This window comes from Zingiber officinale, chromosome 3A, assembly GCF_018446385.1.
Source record: "Zingiber officinale cultivar Zhangliang chromosome 3A, Zo_v1.1, whole genome shotgun sequence".
Classification (NCBI taxonomy): domain Eukaryota; kingdom Viridiplantae; phylum Streptophyta; class Magnoliopsida; order Zingiberales; family Zingiberaceae; genus Zingiber; species Zingiber officinale.
In genome coordinates this window covers 162,512,649-162,522,475 of record NC_055990.1, presented here as the reverse complement: position 1 = coordinate 162,522,475, position 9,827 = coordinate 162,512,649, and positions in this window count along the sequence as shown.

Below are 9,827 nucleotides of genomic sequence, written 5' to 3'. Positions count from 1 at the left end.
AGGGAGAATCAAGCTTTGAAGGCAAAGCTTGATGGTTTAGAGAAATTCCTTAAGAGATTCACTATTGGATCTAAGGGATTAAGTATGGTGTTGGGGAGTCAAAAACCCAACAATGATAGATCGGGTTTGGGATACCGATCTAGTGTCTCCAAGGTCAAAAGGAGACCATGTGCTAAGGTGGCACATGATAAAAGCAAGGGAGAGTCATCCAAGGCCAATAAAAATAAATATGCTAGGGTTGCATATGATTATGGCAAGGATGATGTGTCCAAGGTCAAGAAGATAAGGAGATCTTCTAAGGGACATCATTGTGGGTTGGTCACAATAGATGAGTCACCTAGGGAGGTGACTAAGGTAAAGAGCTCTAGGGGGAGCTCCAAATGTCAATTTGGGACCCATGGCCAATGGATCTCAGGTGGGTTCTACTTGGGGGTCTAGAGGAGCCATGGAGTGTGCCAAAAGGTTTGGAGATGGATTTGAGTCTCAAACCTAGGGATTTGGCACACATGGGTTGTGTTTCATGCTTGAAAATATGGCATTGGGGTCATATAGCATGATAATTGGTTTTGGATGTATAGATGCCATATAAACCAATGCTAGGGATGCATTGTGGGTTAGTATGGGCAAATACATCAAAAGGAAGGCAAAACTAGGACTTTAGGTCAAGGTTCAATTGAACCATTTAGCTAGTTTTGGATTTTGTGTCAATCTTGGGATTGGTGATAGATACATTTTGTAATGTATTTTTCCCAAGTAGACACTGGTACAATAGACCTCTCCACAAAATTTGGGAATTTTTGGAGGTCTAGGGAATTATTGGTGCATTTCTGAAGTTGGCCTGAAAAGGCTGATTTTTTCAGAAATAGGGTACCAGTCGACTGGTACAGATACCAGTCGACTGGTAACAGTGTTTTTCGACCACAGAATGTTTCTGTAAGGTTCTGTCGAAGGGGGGCAGTCGACTGGCACTTGGGGCAGTCGACTGATACCAGTCTGAAACTGTTTTCAGCATTGGTATGTGACCATGTCAACTCGATTAGATGTATGGGATCCAAGGGGGATTAATACATGAGTTTAGGGTCAGTTAGATGATAAGGTTTCAACAATTGGGATATTGTTGGAGAACTTTTTGGATGTTAGGCAAAGGGGGAGAAGTAAGGTTTAGTTGGGAAAACCTGAAAGTACCTTTGTGTAGGGGGAGCCTTGGGATAGGTTCTTAAAAAGCCCGTTGTAAACATCCTAGCTCATTGGGGAGCATAGGTGTAGGGGGAGCCTTGGGATAGGTTCTTAAAAAGCCCGTTGTAAAAATCCTAGCTCATTGGGGAGCATAGGTGTAGGGGGAGCCTTGGAATAGGTTCCAATACATGATCCATTCGGCGGTTGCCAAGTGTGTAGCCTTGGCAACGTAAGTCCATTCGGCGGTTGCCAAGTGTGTAGCCTTGGTAACGTAAGTCCATTCGGCGGTTGCCAAATGTGTAGCCTTGGCAATGTAAGTCCATTCGGCGGAGTAAGTCCAAGTGTGTAGCCTTGGCATCGTAAGTCCATTTGTTTTTAGCATGTTTATTTGCTATATGTTTTCCCTAACTTAAACGTATTGCCAAACACCAAAAAGGGGGAGATTGTTGGAGCAATCCCAATGGTTCGTGGGACCATGTGTTTTGGTGCTTGGGCAAAGGGTTTAAGTTAGGTTTACCCTCGTTATTTGATATGTGTACTTGAGTTGTGCAGGACTGCAGGTGACACATTTGACTCAGGTTGACGGCTTCGGGTCCGATGAAGGATGGAGCATCCGAGGGATCGTGGACAAGTAGCAAGGACAAGGGCCGAGGAAGCGACTTGAGGCATACGCGAAGGATGGCATTGGAGACAAGCCGCGAGCTTGGATGCATCCGAGGGACGAGAGCCAAAGGAAGTAGGCTTGAAGGCAAGAGGTCAAAGCTGCAAAGAAGAGTCAAGTGAGTCGTGAGGGTCCGAGTGCGAGTGAAATGTACTCGGGATGGGAAACCCTAAGTTTAGGGTTGTACCAGTCGACTGGTACTGGGACCAGTCGACTGGTGGTTCCTGGGACCAGTCGACTGATAGATAGCCGTTGGAGTGCCGTTTGGCTGGCACCAGTCGACTGGTGCATGGACCAGTCGACTGGTAACGGGCAAATCAGCAAGGCTGATTTCCCCAAGCTCTATAAGAAGGAGCTTGGTATGGCCGACCAAGGCGACGAAATTAGACTTGGTTAAAGCCTAATTAGTAGTCATCTAGTGCTCTAGCAATCCAAGTGTTCTTGATCGAGTTGTGGCGAGGTTTCTCCACCGACAAGGAGGATTGTGCTAGCCGGAGTTTCCGGGGACTAATCCACCGACGGATTGAGGGATCGTCCACCTTACGGACAGCCGTGGAGTAGGAGCATCATCTCCGAACCACGTTACATCGACGTGTATTGAGTTGCTTGTTCTTTTCTTTGTCTTTAGCTTTCGTATTCGTAATTTGTATTCTTTGTATTCCGCTGTGCTAACGAATACGTAGGAAGCGAGTTATTGGGGGCGCCGTCCATTCAACCCCCCTTCTAGCCGGCCACCGATCCTCCAACACAATTTTCCAATCTTCATTCTAACCTGGTTTCGAAGACAGCCGAATATATGAAAGACCACTCTTATCCAAATTACAAATTCCACGAAGCCCCTTATCAATCTCATGATTATAACATATTCTTTCTGTATACTGAATAGGAGGAGCATTCAATCCATCATCCACAAGTGAAATGAACGCTTGATTAGCAATTTGGTCAGCAGCTGCATTAGCCTCTCTGTATACATGAGAAAACCATACCTGATACCTACAAATAATACATTTGATTTTACGTATCAAATTACGCCATTCCCATGAAAAATAAGAAGCTGATATAATTTTCAAAGCTATCACAAAATCATATTCCAGTCAAATCGGAAAGAACTGTTTTTCTACACATAATTCCAAGTCTTTAAGGATTGCCATCAATTCTGCCCTAACATTCGACCCCCTACCAATTAGTCCATACTTTACCATCACGACGTTACCATTATAATCTCTTATAATGATTCCAAAAGAAGATAGACCTGGATTCTGTTGGGACCTTCGGACGCGGCTAGAGAGGGGGGGTGTGAATAGCCGACTCCAAATTCACGTTTCTTCCTACAATTTTAGTTAGCGCAGTGGAAATAAAAGATAGAAACGAAACAGGAGAATATCAAACCTCAAACGCGACGATATAACGAGGTTCGGAGATGATACTCCTACTCCTCGGCGTGTCCGTAAGGTGGACGAATCCTATCAATCCGTCGGTGGATGAGACCCCGGAAAACCGGCTAATAAAAACTCCTTCTGGGTGGAGAAACCTCGCCATAATCTCTCTTGCAACAGCAAGATCGGAGTACAAAGATAAAGCAAGAAGCCAAGAACAATATGAATGTAAAAACACTAGTTTGCTTGCCTTCTCGTCGACTGGTGATGAAGCAACCACTTCACGGATGCCAACAACAACAGCAACTGATCAGTTGGAGTCCAGCCGAGGGAAGCTCACACGAAGCTTCAGCAGTGGAGAGCTCAACAAAGCTCAGATTGCAGGAGCAAGAAGAAGTCAACCTTATCTGTAGAGGCCCTCCACCTCTTGATTTATATGAACCTGAGAAGAAGAAGACACAGACACAGAAATCTAGTCGTTGTGACTCAACGGCTAGACCTGGACCGATCAGGCTCCACCCTGATCGATCCAGGACGGATCTGATCGGTTAGGGGACCGATCAGGCCCTAGGCTGATCGGTCCCCAGACCGATCCCAACTCTCACAGAGAGTTGGTTGCAGAGCCCTGATCGGTCTGTGGACCGATCATGCCATAGGTGGATAGGTCCACAGACCGATCCCTCCTATTCCTTCTCCCAATCTGTTTGGTTACTGATCGGTCACTAGACCGATCAGATGACCCACAGTGAGAATCAGTGTATCACTAGATCGGTCAGCAGACCGATCCAGATACCCATAGTATCACTGGATCGGTCTGTTGGATCGGTCAGCAGACCGATCCAATTTTCCAGCCTTAAACCCTAAAGCCTTCCTGATCTAGAGAACGAGCTACTGAGCCCTCTTTGACCTAGTCCGGAGAACGAGCTACCGAGCCCTCTCTGACTTCCACGTCCGGTCCAGAGAACGAGCTACCGAGCCCTCTCTGACCTAGTCCAGAGAACGAGCTACCGAGCCCTCTCCAACTTCGCCCGGTCCAGAGAACGAGCTACCAAGCCCTCTCTGACCTAGTTCGGAGAACGAGCTACCGAGCCCTCTCCGACTTCCACGTCCAGTCCAGAGAATGAGCTACCGAGCCCTCTTTGACCTAGTCCAGAGAACGAGCTACCGAGCCCTCTCCAACTTCGTCCGGTCCAGAGAATGAGCTACCGAGCCCTCTCTGACCTAGTCCGGAGAACGAGCTACCGAGCCCTCTCCGACTCCATCCAGTCCAGAGAACGAGCTACCGAGCCCTCTCTGACCTAGTCCGGAGAACGAGCTACCGAGCCCTCTCCAACTTCGTTCGGTCCAGAGAACGAGCTACCGAGCCCTCTCTGACCTAGTCCAGAGAACGAGCTACCGAGCCTTCTCCGACCTCCCATGCCAAGCTTCCATACTTGGACTTTTCCCGAATCAGGTCAACTCAAATCGGGTCAACCAGGTCAACCTTGACCAAAGGTTGCACCCACAATCCCCCAAGTTCATATTCTTGTCAAACATCAAAATATAACTTCTCCATTCTTGTCAAACATCAAAATATACCTCGAATCAGGTCAACTCGAGTCGGGTCACCCAGGTCAACCTTGACCAAAGGTTGCACCAACAGATTCCCCTTCGAGCATCCATCCGTATTCAACCTGAACCAACCAACCTTTGTTTCTTCCACGTCACCACTGAGATGGTATTAACAATTCTTGGTTTCACCAGCAACCCCAAGTTTTGAGCCGCCATAATAAAACCCTTCCAAAGGTCTGGTTTAATGATCCTCGTAGCTATACCAGTAATAATATATTGGGAAACATTCCAAATGATCTTTTTAGCTACTATTCTTATCCCACAATGCTTAGCATCATTTCGTACACACCATAGAAACCAAATAATCAAGAATGGGATAGCCTCCCTAATATAACCTCCATAAGACCAATTCTGCCCACATCTCCAATTTTCAAAAACCAAAAACCTATCAACACCAAACAATTGAGCAAAATACCTCCACACTTCTAATGCAATCGCTCCATGATAAAACAAATGATCCCAAGACTCCACAAAATCACAACAATAACATTTTGAAGCTAGGTAAACTCCCCTCCTTTGCAGCACTTCATCCACAGGTAAACATTTCTTAAGAAAGCGCCAAACAAAAACAGAGATATTTGGGAAAATAAGCTTGCTCCATACTGCTCTCCAGACAGCTTGCTGTTGCCCAACTCCAGCCTGTTGCTGGTCTTTCCAGGAACCCTTCCAAGCAGATTTCATAGTAAACTTTCCATCCAAAGATGGCTTCCATACTATACAATCCCTAACACCATTTTGTACAGCCTCATCCACATTTTCTACCTCTCCAGAAATTCCCCCAGGCAGAGCAACCTCCTTAATTTCATCAACAATCTGTTCCGGCACACAACTTTGAAACTTATCTACATTCCAGCCTAAATTACAAATAAACTCGACAATTCTACTATCCGGATTGCCAAAAATTGGACACAAAAGGTAAAGATGACCACTATCCAACCAATTATCATACCAGAAATTAATTTCTCCATTTCCAATAATCCAACCTATATTATTCTCTCCATAATTCCGTAACTTCACAAGTCGACGCCAATATGGGGAAGCATTTCTTTTTAAAGAAACCACACATGGAGAGGCATCACCACAATATAACCTAGACATAAAAATTGCTCAAGAAGATTTTTGCTCCCTAAATCGAAACCAAAATTTCAGAGTGAACACCATAGCAACATCCGAGAGCCTTCGTATCCCCAAGCCTCCTTCCAGTCTTGGTCTACAAATATCATCCCAACTAATCCAATGTGGCTTCTTGTTGGAGCCTAGAGAACCCCAAAAGAAATTAGCAAATATCATTTCTAACTGATGGAGAATGGATAAAGGAGGGAGCAAAACCTGCATTAGATAAAGAGGCACCGAACACAAAACACTTTGAATAAGCATGAGTCGACCTCCATGAGAGAGCTTAGAGAGATTCCAACCAAGCAGCCTTGCCCTCACTTTTTCTAAAAGAGCCTGGAAATAAATTGCCTTTCGATTGCCAGAAAATAAAGGCACACCCAAATATATAATCAGAGCAGTACCTTCCTTAAAACCTGTAATACTTGCAATCTGACCCCTTCTATCAATAGAGATCGATTTTGAAGTGTAGAACAAACTCTTGGCAGCATTCACAGATTGGTCCAAAGAGGCCATGTAAAAATCTAAAAACTTTTGAATCCTTTTAACACAATTTATCGAGCCATTCATCAAGATTAAAATATCATCCGCATAAACTAAATGAGAAATCCTCATAGTACATCCAGATTCAAAAAACATTTGAGGATATTTAACAAATAAGCCATCCAAACTTCTTGATAAAAATTCCGCCATTATAATAAAAAGTAAAGGAGATATAGGATCACCTTGTCTTAACCCCCTTTTTGACTGAAAGAAACCAGACAGTTGCCCATTAATTCTCACCGAAAACTAGGAATCACTAATACATCTCTTGATCATATCAATAACCTTGTCAGAAAAATCGAAAGCAGCCATAAGTCTAAACAAAAAACTCCATCGGATTCTATCATATGCCTTAGTCATATCCAATTTCAAAATTAAGTTCCCTCCTCTAATATGATAGTTCAACTTATGATTGAATTTGTTGGAACCCCAAGGTTGTTTTGGTGTGATCAACAAGTCAAGTTAGGTCCTGCGTTGTATTTAACCTTGTGTCTAAGTGTGCAGGAGCTTAGGAGCACAGGTACTCGAGCGGAAGACGCAGCTAGCGAGAAGGACGGCACGCGGTGCGTCCGAGGGACGAGGTGCTGCGGAAGAGTACACTGGCGGATGAGAAGGAAGCGCGCGCGGTGGTTCCGAGGGACGAAAGCCGGAGCGGAAGATTGCTCGGGGAGCAAGAGACGCAGCTAGCGCAAAGGTCGGCACGGGGTGCGACTGAGGGACAAAGACTGCGGATGAGTACGCTGGTGGACGAGAAGGAACACGCGGCAATTCCGAGGGACGAGAAGCCGGAGGGAAGCACGCTCGAGAAGGCCGGAACATGGGTTCGGGTGAGCCCTATTCCGGAAGGCCGAGATCACCCAAGCAAACGGAGCCGGAGCGAACAGACCCGGACTGAGATGAGCTGGATCGAGACGAGCTGAACCGGAGTCGAAAAGTCAACTTATGTTGACCTTAGGGCTCCGGGCGCCCGGAACCGACCGAGGCGCCCAGAACCCTTCCGGGCGCCCGGAATCGACTTTTCAACAGGATCGAGTTTTGACTCGATCTGACCGTTGGGGGATAAAATTTATCCCCCCCAGGGCGCCCGGAACCCTTCCAGTCGCCCGGACCAAGACTATAAATATAGCCTTGGTCCAGAAGCTTAAAAAGAACTCACTGATTGTAAATCCAGTGCTTGCACACTCTCTTTTAGTCTAAGCTTCTGTTTTCTGCACTTCAACGCTGTACGAGGCTTCTCCGCCCGAAGGAGTTTTATTGAGCTTAATCTTCCTTGGATTAACAACCACATCGGTTGTAACCAAGTAAATCTTTTGTGCCTCGCTTTTCTTTTATGCTTTTAATTTACTGCTTAGTTTATTTATGCAAGTGTTAGCTTAAAGAGTTCGAGGAGGGTTTGTTTTTCTTTTTGTGTTAGCAGGATATCCAACAATCCCCTCCTAGCCGGTCCAACGGTCCTACAAGTGGTATCAGAGCCGAGTACGCCTCAGAAGGACTAACCGTCGTCTGACGCAACAAAAACGATGGTCGGAGCTAGCGACTACCCACCTGCATTCGAGGGAGAGTTTTCCATCTGGAAACAAAACATGGAGGTATATCTTAACTCAGATTCTGATATTTCTTTAATAATGAAATTTGGTTATGAAGAACCAAAGAACACGAACGGAGAAGGACTCGATCTACGCCTCTGGAACGAAAAGCAACGTGAGGAGTCTATGGCAAATGGGCGAGCAAAATATTATCTTCTGAATGTAATATCAAAGGAAGATTTCAAAAAGGTCGCAGATTATGAAAGCGCAAAAGAACTTTGGGAAAAGTTCTTGCAGCTCTACGAAGAACCTTCAGAAGCTGACACCTCAATAGACACCGAGCCACCGACAGAAGAGTCCGAAATCGAGGTAAGTACTACAACAGCCGAAGTACATCCCAAGATCGATGAAGGGGGAGAATCTTCGGAAGAAAGCAACTCGATAGGGGGAGAATCAATTACTGACAAGGTAAGTCAGGTATGGACTCGAACCTCTGATCAATTGAATGATTCAATCGAAGAATTGCTTGAAAATTTTTGCGAATCATCGAAAGAGTTTTTTATATTAGAAAATCAATTGTCAAACTTATCCTGCAAATTTGAAATATTATCGAAAGAGTTCTTCGAATTTCAAAATATCTTAACAAAAGAAGTTTGCAAGTTGGAAACTTTGCTAAAAAACTTTTGTGAATCACAAAGAAGTTTTTCGAAAGAATTATACAACTTAGAAATATTATCGAAAACTTTTTCTGGTCCTAAAAATTTGGAATTACAAATTACTTTATTGAAAAAGTTTTATGAATTAGAAATTGATTCATCGAAAAATATTTTCGGATTAAGAAACCTATTATTAATAGATTCCTGCAAATTCTTATTGTTAAAAAATTCTGGCAAATTACAAAATATTCTTTCAAACGAATTTTTCACATTGCCGAAAGATTTTTTTTATATTATTGAGGAATTTTATCAAGTTAGAATTTATGCTATTTGAATATTTTTGTGAAGTTGAAATTCAAAAAATAATAGAAATTAACATGATACAAATTGTTGCATGTTTAATATTTGTGGCTTTAAATTTGAAACAGTGTGATTTAAGAAGTTTTGATAAATTAAAATAGAAATTTAAATTCTGTTGATAAAGAGCATTAGAACAACAATTAAATAAATGCAAAGAAAATTTTTTTTACGTTATCAATTTTGCTAAATTTTCTTAGAATGATTTTTTTTGGTGAAAATTATTGCAAAATTTTCAAAGTTCTCGAAATTGCTCTAAAAGGATCTTAATGACTTAGAAATTCTTTTGTTTAGAGGTATTTTTTTCTAAGTCTTTAACCCTTAGATTGTTTTTCTTGAAACCCCATTTTTATTGTGATCAAAAGGGGAGAAGAGAAAGTATAAGTCTAGGGGGAGGTAGAAAAAATTAAAATTTTCTGTTAAATTCTGTTAAAATTTAATTTTATCTATCATGTTGCATGTTATTGCAATAAACTGTTTAATTTCATATCTATTTTTGTCTCTAGCTTAACTTGGGTTGATCACACCAAAAAGGGGGAGATTGTTGGAACCCCAAGGTTGTTTTGGTGTGATCAACAAGTCAAGTTAGGTCCTGCGTTGTATTTAACCTTGTGTCTAAGTGTGCAGGAGCTTAGGAGCACAGGTACTCGAGCGGAAGACGCAGCTAGCGAGAAGGACGGCACGCGGTGCGTCCGAGGGACGAGGTGCTGCGGAAGAGTACACCGGCGGACGAGAAGGAAGCGCGCGCGGTGGTTCCGAGGGACGAAAGCCGGAGCGAAAGATTGCTCGGGGAGCAAGAGACGCAGCT